Source organism: Mustela lutreola, chromosome 2 (genome assembly GCF_030435805.1).
Source record: "Mustela lutreola isolate mMusLut2 chromosome 2, mMusLut2.pri, whole genome shotgun sequence".
In the NCBI taxonomy this organism is placed as follows: domain Eukaryota; kingdom Metazoa; phylum Chordata; class Mammalia; order Carnivora; family Mustelidae; genus Mustela; species Mustela lutreola.
In genome coordinates, this window is record NC_081291.1 from 149080849 (window position 1) to 149097579 (window position 16731).

Consider the following 16731-nt stretch of genomic DNA (forward strand, 5'->3'; position numbering starts at 1 on the left):
GGGAATAAACTTGGACAAATTACTTTTATTCATGTGGATTAATCAGAATAATTTTATCCTATCATTGAAAAAATAAATAAATAAAAACCCAGTCTGTAGTTGATGAGTGCCTCAAGGAATTAAAAGCACCTGTGAAACAGCCTCACAGAGCAGGCGCACATTAATATTCCTTATTCAAGAGTAAATGTATAAAACATGCACACAAATTAATAGCCCACATTATAACATTACAAACACAAGAAAGAAAATTAGGCAGAGGTTTTCTAAAAACTGATTAAAGTAGCATAAATAGTTCACCAACACAGGACCTACTGCTCTAATGTTAGGAATATGGCAAGAAAATTAACCAGCCAATAAAACTGTTAATAAGGTATGTTTATTAGTCCTGCAAGAAAATGTCAAAAATCAAGAAAGTTTGCCATTTTTTTTTTTGTTACATGTGCATTTTTAAGTATCCAGCTAAAATTGACAACCTGCTAGCTCCAAAACTTCTTCCACATAGATAGTACTGTTTCTTCAAGGGGAGGGAAAAAATATTCTTAAGAAGGATATTATAGATTCTAAATCTTATTTATTACTTATATATTAGTCTATTATTTATTCATTCTACTACCATAGCAGAAGAGACTTCACTTAGCTTTTAGTTAAACAGATGTATACTTGCTTGGGGTTGCTATTAGTTTATTTGATGCTTTCATGACCATTTTAACTGCTCCCAAAAAGCTAACCCAGTAACTGAGGAGAAATGTTTAAGACATTCAAAAAACAAATGTTGCCAGAGATACAATTTAAGAAATATAAAATTTATATCAAAAGTTGTTTTCTGATAAAAAAAAAAAAAAAAACAAGTTTAAGCTTTTTAAAGCCAGTGAATTCGGCTAAAAAAAAAAAATCATGTAAAATTTGAAATTACATGATTTAACTTGTTTCCCTGCAAAATACATATTTGTGATACAACACAATAGGACACACAGGAAGGTGGTCTCAGGAACCATGATAAAGAGTGGAAAAAAAAGTTCAATTCAACTAGTATTTGTGGAGTTTACATAATAAAATTATATAAGGTACTGTGCGGCACAGTGCAGAACTCAAAGGTGAATTAGAAACAATCCTTGCTCTGAAAGAGCTCTCATGGATTCTCATGGATATCCAAAGAGGTCAGGCACTTTCTTGCCTCTCTATTAGCTCAGGCTAGTATGTTGCTTGGAATAGGTTTTGTCTTCTGAATGTCTATCAGGCCTTCAAATTTCATTATCTTCATGAAGCCTGTCCTGTTTCATGCCCTGCTGTGCACCTTTTTTCAAGCACCCACATAACCGCTCCCTGCTTACAGCATTTATATCAATTTATTTTCATTTTTCTTAAAGATCTTATATTGTACTTACACACACACACACACACACACACACACAATCCCATTTCAAAAAAAACAAAACAAAACAAAACAAAAAAAACAACCTTCCATGGGGTCCTTAAAGCTCCTGTAGTTGTCTACGTGTGAGCTTTTCTGGTAGGAAGAGATAAAACCATCATTAATTTTACAAAAGGCTTTCTGAACCCCCAAATGTTAGTAACCACCAATATAAATTATTGGATTTACAACAATCTGCCAAGTGTGTAATTAAATCTAGCCATTAGATTCTTAAAACTGCATGAAGCAACTGAGGAGAAATGTTTCCTTCACACATCCAAAATGCAATTGGTTCCATAAATACAATATAATATTAGATCAATATCAAAAGCTGTTCTCTGCTAACAAAACAATAAAATCCCTCAAATAGAAAACTTAGAAAACCACTAAAATAGGCAGGGATTTTTGAATGTACAAGTGTGACTTCCCGAAATTAGAAACATGTTTTCAAAAATTTAACAAGAAGTCTTCCCTAAGGCTTTTGTTGTTTTTATTGATCTCCAAAATAAAGTATTAAAATTAAATCAAGAAAACATTAACATATGGACCCACAGACTTATGAATACAAACAAGGAAACTATATCCATGTTTATGAACTACAAAACGTGTGCATCAAGTCAAATTAAATTACATTTTTAACTAAGCAGCAGCTGGTATTTTTCAGAACATGAGGCACAAATAAAACCTAAATCAACTTAGTAAACATGTGCAAAGTTTCACATTCATAAAATGCAACCTCACACATGGTGTCAGATGGAGGCAAAGAACTCAAAGATTGACGAATAAAAAACATGCACTGTGAACAAACCTAAATTCCAAGAGAGACATCAAAACTGAAAATTTCATGAAAAAGCCTTCTGAATTGTGTTGCAAATCTGCCTTTTAAAGGAGATTGATCAAAGCCTTTAGCTCAAATTGTGGTAAATGCTCTAAATATTTTAGCTCTAATAAAAAAATTAGCTGCAACTAAATTATGTAGACCAGGCGGCACCTATCCAAGAGTTCTAGAGTAATATGGAACTGCTGGCTTGTTATAGGAAGTAGCCAGCATGTCAGAAGATAGCAAACTGTTAATGGAAAAACTTTCATTAAGGTTCGAAAAGGAACCCTGGAAATGACACAATAGTTCATCTTATTTCCAGAGTGGACAAATTGGTAATACTGACATTAATAAAACAAGTCTTGTAAGAAGAACTGATTGAGCTGTCCAGATTGCAAGTAGAGATCTTTTATGGGATTTGAAGGATTGAGAAGTTGGGAGTTAACTGTTGATAGGATACATGTAACAAGGCTCCAGACTAAAAGCTCTAATGAATAAAGGAAGCTTCTATATGCTAGTGCTTTACATATATTATCTCTAATACCTAACACACCTCAACAAAATAGGTGTTCTTTTCTATATTTTAGAAAGGAGGAAAAATGGGTAGGTAAAAGTGCCCTACAATCGCATTTAGACAGAGCTGCAATTTTTTTTTTTTTAATCTGATTAGATAAAAAAAAAAAGCATGGGGTTTCCCAATGAATCAGGAGGAGAACGAAAATTATGAACCTTACTAAACATTTTACAAATGTGTGAGAAAAGGAACTGAACTGAGAAATCATCAAAACTTAAGACAACATGATCATAAAACCTTGTAGGTCAAATGAAACCTCTATGCAAAACAGAGTTTAAAGCCAAGAAGGAAAGTGCTAAAATACTGTCACAGAGTTTTTGGAAACTTAGAGGGAAAATATTTAGTGGGCTGAAATGCCTATCACAGATTTTATGGGACATGAATTACACTTTAACAAAGAGAAAAAATTGGGGCTAACTGTAGAAAAGAGTTGAGGGAAATTTCTTATATGATAAAGAGAAAGAACAAAAGTCAGGACCTAGCAAGGTCTACTAAAAACAAAATAAAACATTGACATTACTAAATAAAGAATGTTACTGAAAGAAAGATCTGCAGAGAAGTTAAAAATATAAAAGCTTGGAACAAGATTACCTGCATTCCAATTCTGACTCTGTCACATATAAGTTGTATGAACTTAGGCAAGTAAGTTAACTTCTCTGTAAGATAAGTCTGATAATATACCCAACTTAAAGAGTTACTATGAGGATTAAACGATTTAATATATGTAAAACACTCAAAATAGTGCTTAGACAGTACCTGGCACATATTAAATAAGTGCTATTTATGAGTACTGTCATTGCTATTGATTTTCATTGTTGCTCTTGGAGAATCCAAGGTGAGAAGAAAGAAAACAAAGGGCCAGATTGGCAGTACTACCTTGGAGACCATTCCAAGAATCAGACATGGCATCTACTCTGTTAGGGTTCACAGAAGGCAACTGAATAAGGCGCTGACATGGCTGAGGCAGTATTTTAGAACAAATCTGGTCTACTTAGATTGATATGGAAAGAAGAAACTGAACATGTGGAGATGTTATGAAAAGGCAGGATAGAAAGATGGCAATGATATGAAACAACAATAGTTTTTATTCTTCTTCAAAAACTAATTTTTGGACCTTGGAACCTAGGAAACTTGGAGAATATGCTTAAACAGAAATGGAAAAGTCTGAGAAGCAGAGCTTGTTTTCACAAGGGAAGAGAAAGGAATGCCTCTGAATAATGGGGGAGGTAGCGAGGTTTCTATATATAGGTTTGTTTGTTTTTTTAAGGTAAGACAGAATACAACAGATTAAGACTTGAGATAAAAACTTAAAAATTTTCAGCAAATTAATTCACTCATTCATCCAACAAATATTTGGAGTAAATCTAGCTACCTGGTTGCTAAAAATAATTAACTTCTAATAAAACATAATCCATTCACAGTTCTACATTTCTTATAGTCTTCAAACTCCTTTAACATCTGTATGTGAACTAAATGTATTTCTTTTTTCCTCTGAGAAGAGATGTTACACATAAGCAGAGCTATGTATATCTCGAAGCTATATATTTGCAAGAACAGTAAAAATTCAATAGAGCTGACTTTCCTTGATGGAAAATGACCTTGAAAAGAACCCAATTATTTACAGCAGAAACACTGATAAGATTTTTTTTTTAATTTTGAAACACATTTCAAGTCTTTATCTGAATTATTAATTTGTTTTTTTTCTTTCATGAAGAAAAATTTGTAACACCTGAATAACTATGAAAAAGCAAGCTTATTGGATTATTTCAGACAGACAGACAGGTAACCTTCCATGAACACCATACACATGTCTCCTACAGATGCCCCATGTTTCTAAGAATATCTGCTTTCAATTGATCGGATAAAATATGTGTGATTCAAAATAGTAGCCAAGTTTAAATATATTCTCTTCTAATTTTAGTGATTATACAATCTTAAGTTTAGTTCATTATTTCACCATTTTATTATAAATGTAAAAAGGTCATTTATTTTTTTAACTAGAAAGCTGAAATATGTCAGATTGTAATTCATCCAGAATGAAAACAGGATTTAGAGGGAAATTTCTATGACATGTTATAATTTTATTTATTGAAACAAGTAAAGTAGTAGTAGAAGTAAAAAAAGATGTAATAAATATTGGGGAATTTCTCCCTGGAAAGTCTACCTGGCTTGGGTATAAATATTAAAAGATACACCTATCTTAAGATGCATTTTAAGCACTTGACTACTAGGAAGAGAATGACTAAATTTAATCATATGATACCTACAGTGACTTCAAAGCATCTTTCATTTTCTTTTGGCTCTCAATCTACTTACCTGCCCAATAATGAACTTGAGTTCACATTTTATATTGACATTTTAAAATATTTCTACATTATTAGTGTTATCTACAAAAAATCCCACAATCAACATATTTTCTGGTAAAACACTGAATGTTTTCTTCTCAATAACAGCAATAAGAGAAAGATATTAACTCTCACCTCATCTATTCAGCATTGTATACTAAAATTCTGGTCAATGAAATAAGGAAGGTGGGAGGCACGGGGCAGTGGAGATTGGGAAGAGAGATAGAAAGAGTGAATACAGATTACCCAAGAAGATGCTCTTTATTTGTAAGTTGATATAACCATCTACTTAGATGAACTAATAAAAGGCTTCGAGAGAAAATAATTGAGTTTAGAATTCAGCTTGAGCTTATCCAGCTTAAGCTTCCTTCAAAAATTAAGGTGAGGAGTGCCTGGGTGGCTCAGTCAGTTGAGCAACTGACTTCTTTTTTTTTTTCTTAAATTTTATTTATTTATTTGACAGAGAGAGCGAGAGAGAACAAGCAGGCAGAGTAGTATGCAGAGGAGAGGGAGAAGCAGGCTCCCCACTGAGCAGAGAGCCCAATATGGGGCTCTATCCCAAGATCCTGGGATCAGGACCTGAGCCAAGGACAGTCGCTTAACCAACCAAGCCACCCTGGCGCCCTGAGCAACTGATTCTTGATTTTGGCTCAGGTCATGATCTCAGAATCCTGAGATCAAGGCCCAAGTCCAGCTTGGTGTAGTCTGCTTGTCCCCCACCCCATGCACTCACTCCCTCTCTCTTTCTTTCTAAAACAAATTAAATAAAATCTTGAAAATAAAATGAAGATGAAGTTAAGACATTTCCAGATGAACAAAAACAGAGAATCTGTGCCAGTGGCCTTACAAGAAATATGAAAAGGAGTCCTTTAGGCTGAAATGAATGTAATGAAGAGTAGCCAATAAGTTGAATCTATACAAAATAATTAGCAGCAGTAAATAGAACTACATAGGTATTATGAAAACTGTATAAAGATAATTTTTTTGGGCGTCTGGGTAGCTCAGTTGAGTGCCCAACTCTTGGTATGGGCTCAGGTTGTGATCTCATGGGTCCTGGGATCCAGCCCCACCTCAGGCTTCCCCCGAGCCCCCAGCAGAGATTTTGCTTGAAGATTCTCTCCCTCTGGCCCTCCCCCAACTCATGCATGTACACTCACTCACACTCTAAAATAAATAAATCTCTTTAAAAAGATGTTTTGTTTTGTTTAGGACACCTAATTTTTTTTTATTAGATTCAACAGATATAGATGACTCTATGAAATTGCTATGAAAGTTTCTAAATGCATTCTCTCAATCTCTGCACTCTTCCCTCTGTTGACCAGAACAGTGTGTGAAGCAGCAGACATTCCTGGCCTGCAGTCTAAGTATTACTGTAGTCCACATTTTTTTTTAAGATTTTTATTTTATTTTGAGAGAGAGATAGAGAGAGAGAGAACGCGTGCACGTGATGGGGGGAGGGACAGAGAGAGGAAAAGAGAGAGAATCTCAAGCCAATTCCCCACTGAGCATGGAGCCTGACACAGAGCTGGATCTTGCTGCCCTGAGATCGTGACTTAGGCCCAAATTAAGAGTCAGATGTATAGCAACCAAGCCACCCAGGTGCCCCTGCAGTCCACACTTTTGATGTGGTTGGCTGGCTGGACTGTGGACTGCAAGTATGGACTGCAAGGGGGTCCTTGGCTTCACACAGGAAAGAAATCAAACACAAAGAGAGGACGTGAGAACAGAGTTTACAGAAGACAGGGAATATAGATATGGACTGAGTGTCCAGGAGACTTGGAAAGGAAAGGAGATTGAGTCTCCAAAGATATTTTTATTTTTAACTCTTTCCTGCTCCTATTTGTTTTAGAAGACAGCTGCATAAAAAAAAATAATGTGTTAATAGTCTTCTATAAAGATACAATTTGTATGACAATAATAGTACAATAGCATGATAGAAGAGGTAGGGAATAAAGGTATATTGAACCAAAATTTTCATATACTACTTAAATCGAGTTAGTACTAATCTAAACTACACTGTTTTAAGTTAAGATGTTAATTGCAATAGCAGGACCATTACTATCAAAAGTAACTAAAAAATATACAGAAGAAACAACAAGGAAATTAAAAAGGTATGTTAAAAATATCCATTTAACACAATAAAAAAAGGCAGGAATTGAAAAACTAAAAAAGACATCAGAAGAGATAAAAAAACAAATTAAGTGCCAGATGTAAATCCTACTTTATAATTACATTAAATGTAAACATACTGAATATCCCAATCAAAAACCAGAGATTGGCAGAATGGATTTAAAAACATGATCCAGGGGCGCCTGGGTGGCTCAGTGGGTTAAGCCGCTGCCTTTGGCTCGGGTCATGATCTCAGGGTCCTGGGATCGAGCCCCGCATCGGGCTCTCTGCTCAGCGGGGAGCCTGCTTCCCTCTCTCTCTGTCTCTGCCTGTCTCTCCATCTACTTGTGATTTCTCTCTGTCAAATAAATAAATAAAATCTTTAAAAAAAAAAAAAAATAAAATAAATAAAAACATGATCCATATCTTACTAAGACAATTTTCCATTTTCCTTCAGGAAGCTATAGCCACTATAAACATATGCACCTAATCACAGAGTTCCACAATACACGAAGCAAAATTTAAAAAGTAAAGGGAGAAACAATTCAACGATAGTTGGAAACTTCAATGCTCCACTTTCTCTAATGGATAGAAAAAGTCAGAAGATCAATGAAGAAATGGAAGACTTGAACAATATATAAACTAACTAGACCTAATAGACATCTATAAAACATTTTACTCTACAATAAACATTTTTCTCAAGTGCAGTTTCTCCAAGGTAGGCCAGATGTTAGGGCATAAAACAATTCTCAATAATTTTAAAAGTACTAAAATCATACAAAGTTCTCCAACCACAATGAATTGAAGTTAGAAATCAATATTCGAGGGAAATTTGGGAAATTCACAAATATATCAAAATTAAACAGCACATCCTAACTCACCAATGAGTCAAAAAAGAAATCACCAAGGAAATTGTAAAATACTTTGAACTGATGAAAACAAAACATATCAAAATTTTGGAATGCAGCCAACACTTCATTTGACAAAATCAATACCCTTTCATGATAAAAATATTCAATAAATACCAAAACAGAATGGTCCCAGCACAAAAACAGACACATAGATCAATGGAACAGAATGGAGAGCCCAGAAAGAAACCCACAAGTATATGGTCAATTAATCTACAACAAAGGAGCCAAAAATATATAATGGGGAAAAGACAGTCTTTTCAACAAATGGTGCTGGGAAAACTGGGCAGCTACATGCAAAATAATGAATGGACCACTTTCTTATACCACACAAAAATATACTCAAAATGGATTAAAAATCTAAATGTGAGACCTGAAACCATAAAACTCCTAGAAAAAAAACATAGGAAGTAATCTCTTTGACAGTGGCCTTACTGATATTTTTCTAGATAGGTCTCCTGAGACATGGGAAATAAGAGCAAAAATAAACCACTGGGATTACACCAAAATAAAAAGCTTTTGTAGAGTGAAAGAAATCATCAAAATGAAAAGGCAACCTACTGAATGGGAGAGGATATTTGCAAATGATTTATCTGATAAGAGGTTACTATCCAAAATATATAAAGTATACAACTCAACACCAAAGCATGTGTTCACAAGGATGTGGAGACAAAGAAAACCTAGTGTACTGTTGGCGGCAGTGCAGATTAGTGCAGCCACTGTGGAAAACTACATAAGTTCCTCAAAAATTAAAAACAGAAATACCATAAAACCTGGTAATTCTGCTACTGGGTATTCACCCAAACAAAACAAAAAAAACTAATTCAAAAAGATACATGCACCCCAATGTTGACTGCCAATTATTTATAATAGCCAAGATATAGAAGCAGGGTAAATGTCCTCTGATAGATGAATGAATAAAGAAAACGAAGTGTATGTTGAGATCTGTAACAACATAGGTGGGTCTAGAAGTATTATGTTAAAGACAGAGAAAAACAAATACCAAAAGATTTGATTTATATGTGAAATCTAAAAACCAAAGCAAAGCAGAAACAGCATAAATACAGAGAACAAATTGGTGGTTGTCAGAGGCAAAAAAGAGTGAAGAGGAATGGCAAATACAGGTTTCCAGTTAAAGAATGAAGAAGTCACGGGGTGAAAAGTACAACATAGAGAACACAGGCAATGGTATTGTGAGAGTGTTGTATGGTGACAGATGGTAGCTATGCTTGTGGTAAGTATAGTATAACACAGAGTTCGAATCACTATGTTGTACACCTGAATCTAATGTAGCATGTGTCAACTATACTTCAATTTAAAAAATGAAAAAAAAGGGACAATCTTCAAAAAACAGTGCTAGAACAATTAGATGCCCCCCCCCCACAAAAAAGAAAGAATACTGATGTATGGTGACTAACACACATACACACACACACACACACACACACACACAAAGAATAGGATGTATCACTTGCACCAAATTCAAATATTAACTAAAAAAGAGCCATTTAGACCTAAATTTAAAACATAACACAAAAAAATTTCTAGAAAAAAATACAAGCAGAGATCTTTGTGACCTCAGGAAGGAAAATATTTCTTATTTATAACAACAAAAGCACAATTCATTAAAAAAAATCAGGTTTCATCAAAATTAAGAATTTCTTCTTTTTGAAAGACATTGCTAAGAATAAATAAGCCATTGGCTAGAAAAAAATGTTTGCACCATGCATATCTGATAAAGGGCTTATATGCCAGAATATATCAAGAACTTTCAAAACTTATTAATAAGAACCCCCCCCCCCCAAATGAGCAAAAGACTGAAGAGACTCTTTACCAACTTCGCATACTGGTGGCAAATACACACAAACCAGTGCTCAGAAAAACCTGCGGGCTGGCTAGATGGATGGAGGGATGAATCATGGGGTTTAGCTGTCCCGAAGGTATATGCTACCTGATTCAACTGTTTAGAATTCATTGTGATGATTACTCCAGTAAGAAGAACAAGTGAAACGATTCTACTGCAAACATACATACTAAACCAAGATAAAAAATAAAGTTGCAAATATCTCTATTTTCGGACCCTTCTAGTAGGACAAATAATTTTTAAAATGTTAGCTACATCAAGATAAATACAATGAAGTAGGGCTGCTTCTTACAGTATTTCTTGATACAAAATGATGAGAACCAGGAAGAAATAAAAAACCTGAACAGACCCATAACCAGTAAGCAGATTGAACGTCATCAAAAATCTACAAACAAAAGCCCAGGACCAGATGGCTTCCCAGGGGAATTCTACCAAACATTTAAAGAAGAATTAATTCCTATTATCCTGAAACTGTTCCAAAAAATAGAAATGGAAGGAAAACTTCCAAACTCATTTTATGAGGCCAGCATCACCTTGATCCCAAAACCAGACAAGGATCCCATCAAAAAAGAGAATTACAGGCCAATATTGTTGATGAACACAGATGCAAAAATTCTCATCAAAATACTAGCCAATAGGATCCAACAGTACATTAAAAGGATTATTCACCACGACCAAATGGGATTTATTCCAGGGCTGTCAAGGTTGGTTCAACATCCACAAATCAATCATTATGATACAATACATTAATAAAAGAAAGAACAAGAACCATATGATGCTCTCAATAGATACTGAAAAAGCATATCACAAAGTACAGCATCCATTCCTGATCAAAACTCTTCAAAATGTAGGGATAGAATATTATCAAAGCCATCTATGAAAAACCCACTACAAATATCATTCTCAATGGAGAAAAACTGAGAGCTTTTCCAATAACGTCAGGAACACGGCAGGGATGTCCATTATCACCACTGCTATTCAACAGAGTACTAGAAGTCATAGCCTCAGCAATCAGACAACAAAAAGAAATTAAAGGCATCCAAACTGGCAAAGAAGAAGTCAAACTATCACTCTTTGCAGATGATATGATACTATATGTGGAAAACCCAAAAGACTCCACTCCAAGTCTGCTAGAACTTGTAAAGGAATTCAGTAAAATGTCAGGATACAAAATCAATGCACAGAAATCAGTTGCATTTCTTTACACCAACAAGACAGAAGAAAGAGAAATTAAGGAGCCAATCCCATTTACAATTGCACCCGAAACCATAAAATACCTAGGAATAAACCTAACCAAGAGGCAAAGAATCTATACTCAGGAAACTATAAAGTACTCATGAAAGAAATTGAGGAAGACACAAAGAAATGGAAAAATGTTCCATGCGCCTGGATTGGAAGAACAAATATTGTGAAAATGTCTATGCTGCCTAAAGCAATCTACATATATAATGCAGTCCCTATCAAAATACCATCCATTTTTTTCAAAGAAATGGAATAAATAATCCTAAAATTTATATGGAACTAGAAAAGACCTCTAATAGCCAAAGGAATATTGAAAAAGAAAGCCAAAGTTGGTGGCATCACAATTCCAGACTTCAAGCTCTATTACAAAGCTGTCATCACCAAGACAGTATGGTACTAGAACAAAAACAGACACATAGATCAATGGAACAGAATAGAGAGCCCAGAAGCAAACCCTCAACTCTACGGTCAACTAATCTTCAACAAAGCAGGAAAGAATGTTCAATGGAAAAAAGACAGCCTCTTCAACAAATGGTGTTGGGAAAATTGGACAGCCACATGCAGAAAAATGAAATTGGACCATTTCTTTATACCACACATGAAAATAGACTCAAAATGGATGAAGGACCTCAACGTGAGAAAGGAATCCATCAAAATCCTTGAGGAGAACACAAGCAGCAACCTCTTCGAACTCCGCCTCAGCAATGTTCCTAGGAACATCGCCAAAGGCAAGGGAAGCAAGGGCAAAAATGAACTATTGGGACTTCATCAAGATCAAAAGCTTTTGCACACCAAAGGAAACAGTTAACAAAACCAAAAGACAACTGACAGAATGGGAGAAGATATTTGCAAATGACATATCAGATAAAGGGCTAGTATTGAAAATCTATCAAGAGCTTAGCAAACTCAACACCCAAAGAACAAATAATCCAATCAAGAAATGGGCAGAGGACATGAACAGACATTTCTGCAAAGAAGACATCCAAATGGCCAACAGACATATGAAAAAGTGCTCCATATCACTTGGCATCAGGGAAATACAAATCAAAACCACAATGAGATATCACCTCACACCAGTCAGAATGGCTAAAATCAACAAGTCAGGAAATGACAGATGCTGGCGAGGATGCGGAGAAAGGGGAACCCTCCTACACTGTTGGTGGGAATGCAAGCTGGTGCAGCCACTCTGGAAAACAGCATGGAGGTTCCTCAAAATGTTGAAGATAGAACTACCCTATGATCCAGCAATTGCACTTCTGGGTATTTACCCTAAAGATACAAACGTAGTGATCCAAAGGGGCACATGCACCCAAATATTTATAGCAGCAATGTCCACAATAGCCAAACTATGGAAAGAACCTAGATGTCCATCAACAGATGAATGGATCAAGAAGATGTGGTATATATACACAATGGAATACTATGCAGCCATCAAAAGAAATGAAATCTTGCCATTTGCGACAACATGGATGGAACTAGAGCGTATCATGCTTAGTGAAATAAGTCAAGCAGAGAAAGACAACTATCATGATCTCCCTGATATGAGGAAGTGGTGATGCAACATGGGGGCTTAAGTGGGTAGGAGAAGAATCAATGAAACAAGATGGGATTGGGAGGGAGACAAACCATAAGTGACTCTTAATCTCACAAAACAAACTGAGGGTTGCTGGGAGGATGGGGGTTGGGAGAAGGGGGGTGGGGTTATGGACATTGGGGAGGGTATGTGCTTTGGTGAGTGCTGTGAAGTGTGTAAACCTGGCGATTCACAGACCTGTACCCCTGGGGATAAATATATATGTTTATAAAAAAATAAAAAATTTAAAAAAAAACAACTAAGTCTGTTAATCAGCTTGAAAAATAAAGATGATAAAATGAAATTTAGAGTACTTTGGATGCAATATTTTATGCTCCTTAAGGAAAGGAACTACCTTATTTGTATATATTTCAAACCTAGAAGAAGCTCTCTCACATAAACACTTGTTTATCAAACTAAATCACAACTAAGATAAGTCTACCAGCCCTACCAGCAAGATGTATGCCACAAAAATAAAAGCTCCCTGTATCTTTTGTTTAGTTTCCCCTGAAAAACATGCCAAAAATTTTACTTCAGTCATCAGAGATAAAAATGTTCCTAAAATATTTTGCATTTTCCCAGCTTTCTCAGGAAAAGGTAGCAAATATGATTTGACCTTTTCCAGTGACTTGGGGATCATCATGAATAGGCTTCCTCATACCCTAGCTGGTTTTTCTCCTTAATGTTAAGTGTTAAATGTCACTTCCTCTCTGTCTGTACTCACTAGTAGTAGGCTAAACTAGTAGTCATTCCAGCCTTCCCCCACCCTTACCCCTTTTCTGTGGTAGAAAAACAGAGAAGTAAACCTGGTAAGAACTCAACTCTTACAAAAAAAAAATAAGTACATAAAAGTTCTAAGAAAAACTGTTACGGGGGAACCTGGGTGGCTCAGTGGGTTAAAGCCTCTGCCTTCGGCTTAGGTCATGATCCCAGGGTCCTGGGATCGAGCCCCGCATCAGGCTCTCTGCTCAGCAAGGAGCCTGCTTTCCTCTCTCCCTCTCTCTCTGCCTACTTGTGATCTCTCTCTGTGTCAAATAAATAAAATCTTAAAAAAAAAAATTGCTACAAAAAGTATGTGGTTTTAATGCTGAAACTTTATGACATTTATTATCGTGATACAAAGGCACATTTCCTCTCTTATATAAGGTCATATTTTAAGAGAGTGGACTTTTTGACAAATGGCATATGTTTATTTAGGTTTGGAGAGAAGTTGAATTTATTTTATTAGAAAACATTTTTGGTAGGGCTGGTAAAATTGGTGTTTGTATGCAAAGCCATACTTACTTGTTTCAAGTATAGCATAAAACAGAAGCTAGAATCCTTGGGAAACTTAAAAATGATTTTAGGTTCCAGTCCAGTGGCAGCATTTTAGTCAATCTTTGTTTTGGTACACGGGAAAGCAATTTTTAAGTATTGAAGGTAATAAAAATTATGGGTAGTAAAATAATTTGGTGGACCTGGGTGAACTTTAATAAAAAGAAATTTCAGGGACACCTGGGTGGTTCAGTGGGTTAAGATGCTGCCTTTGGCTCAGGTTGTGATCCCTGGGTCCTGGGATCAAGTTCCACATCGGGCTCCTTGCTCAGCCAGGAACCTGCTTCTCTGTCCGCCTCTACCTGCCTCTCTGCCTACTTGTTTGCTCTCTCTCTCTCTCCCACTTCTCTCTGACAAATAAATAAATAAAATCTTTTTAAAAATTTTCATATATTTCATCAAACTTTATTATAGGCTATGTGTTGTATATGTATTGAGGCAAGAATAAAAGTAAATTTCTTATTGTGGATTTGGCTGTACTTTCTCAGTCAAAAAAGTTGAAAACCTATTTATATAAGGAATTCTTAATGTTCTGTACATTGCCTGCAATGAAAAAATAAATCTGTGCTTTTTATTGCAGCGATAGTATTCTGCAACACACCATCACAAAGTCAAAGTCTTTAGCTTATAGGTCTCTAAATGTGGCTGTTTATAATGAGGTTTTAATATTTTTTCTGGGACATGAGTAGAATAAACTAAAAATAATTTTTTCTCAGAAATGTTAAGAAAACACAAATAAACCTGTATGTACAGCTATTCCTAATACTGTCATTAGTTTGAAGATGCCTTAAAAAAAAAAAACTTTGTAATGAACTTTTACCAGTTAGAATTAACCACATCAGTTGAAAGTTGCCTAACTAAATTTTCAGAATTGCAATTTAAGTTTAATAGAGGTATCCACAAATTATTCTCTAGTTACATATGCATGTTAAACTGTATGTTAAAATGAAAAATATGATCAAAATTCATATTTTGGTATTTCTGATACTGCCAGAATTCATATTCTATTCTAATCAAATCTTAATTATTTTTCATCCTAATGAGAATGAGAAGCTCATTTCAACCCACCTACCACTGTAAATAAAGCTTGTTGAAAGAAATTTTCGTGTAACAAAAGACAACTCTGCACTTACTATGAGCCAACCAAGAATTCCCAAGTACTGACAGACTTGTACTACACTTGTAATGTAATGGAGGGAACAATTACAATGAGCACTTTAATGCTCAGCACCACCCAGTGGTAGAACTCTGAGCACTCGCCCTTCTTTAACTGCTCACTCATTTGTTGCACCAAGCACTGTACTGAAAAAAACTCAGTACACAGAACTTCAAAAAACATAAGTGCTACTCCCAAGAAGCTGATGTGAGAAAGTACCCATGGGTTTTTAGGCTAGAATCAAGTTAGGGAGAAATAAAACAATATATATAAATAGAATATAAAAAAAGAATCTACTGTAGAGGGAAAAGAAATGCACAGTACTTTTGGGGTTTGGTCTGGCCTTAGCAAAGAATTTTTTTCATCACAAAGTTTTTCAAATATAAGACAGAAAATGAGCAGCTTTAACAAGCACTCACTTTGTGATATATGTAACATCACTCTATTAGAACATTTGAAATTACTATAAAAATATTCCAAATAGGAAGTTCCCTCATGAAGATCAGATACAAATACTGATTTAATATAATCTGTAGTTAGAATAAAACTTAAAATAATTACCTAATGTAGACTTTAATTAAATTTAATTAGTTAACTAACTAATGAACATCAGTAAGTGACAGGTCTCTTAAACTTGAGTAGTGAGAATTCCAATATTCATTTACTATTGGATTATATATACATACATTATAAATATTTTGTGTGTGCTAGTTTCAAAACATAAAAAGGTAAAAAGTCAAAACAAAAAAGAAAACAGTATATCACAGATCCTGGGTGGGTCTGGAACCTAGCGTCTTCTGATCTGCTGGCTATACACTACTGGGTATTGGTGGTTCTAGCACAATCTGAAAAAATTGGAGCTTCACTTCACAGTCCAACCTCTATGGGACTCCTGTGAATATTTCTGCAGAAAATGTGGTCTAACTCTGCTTCCAAATGCCAACTGAAAAATTTCTCTGGAAAACTGGTTTCCTTTTCTTTCAGAATTGTCAACACAAAGCCACAGTAACTCAAACACTGGCCCAGCAAAAACTACCCTTTCTCCCAGCCTAGATGTCTAACACAGAAGAAAAAGTTGTTTTCCTTAAAAGGGAAAGACATAGAAAAAAAATTAATGGAAAACTTAGAGAATAAAGATAGCTCTCAAAATCTGCCTATGATCTTCCTTTTTCATCAAAGGAAGTAAAAAGAAATTAGGAAGTAGAGTCTCTTTTTGACTCAAATGATCAAAGCAATGGAGATGAGAATGGAGCAGTACTAGTAGATTCAGATGTCAATGTAAAACTGTTAATTCTACTTATAGGATAAATATGCCTAGAAATGTTATAGAAGGGAACAACCAATGGTTGAAATAAGATCCATTACCACAGCAAGTAATCCTGTCAAGATTAAATCCCATTCCAATGCCATTCTCT

At 35.1% G+C, this 16731-nt stretch overlaps 1 protein-coding gene across 8 annotated transcripts in view; it reads right to left on the reverse strand.

Annotated features, from left to right (window-relative positions):
- RNF13 (ring finger protein 13) overlaps nucleotides 1-16731 on the reverse strand; it is a 193778-nt gene that overhangs the window by 55613 nt on the left and 121434 nt on the right. The window lies entirely within an intron of this gene.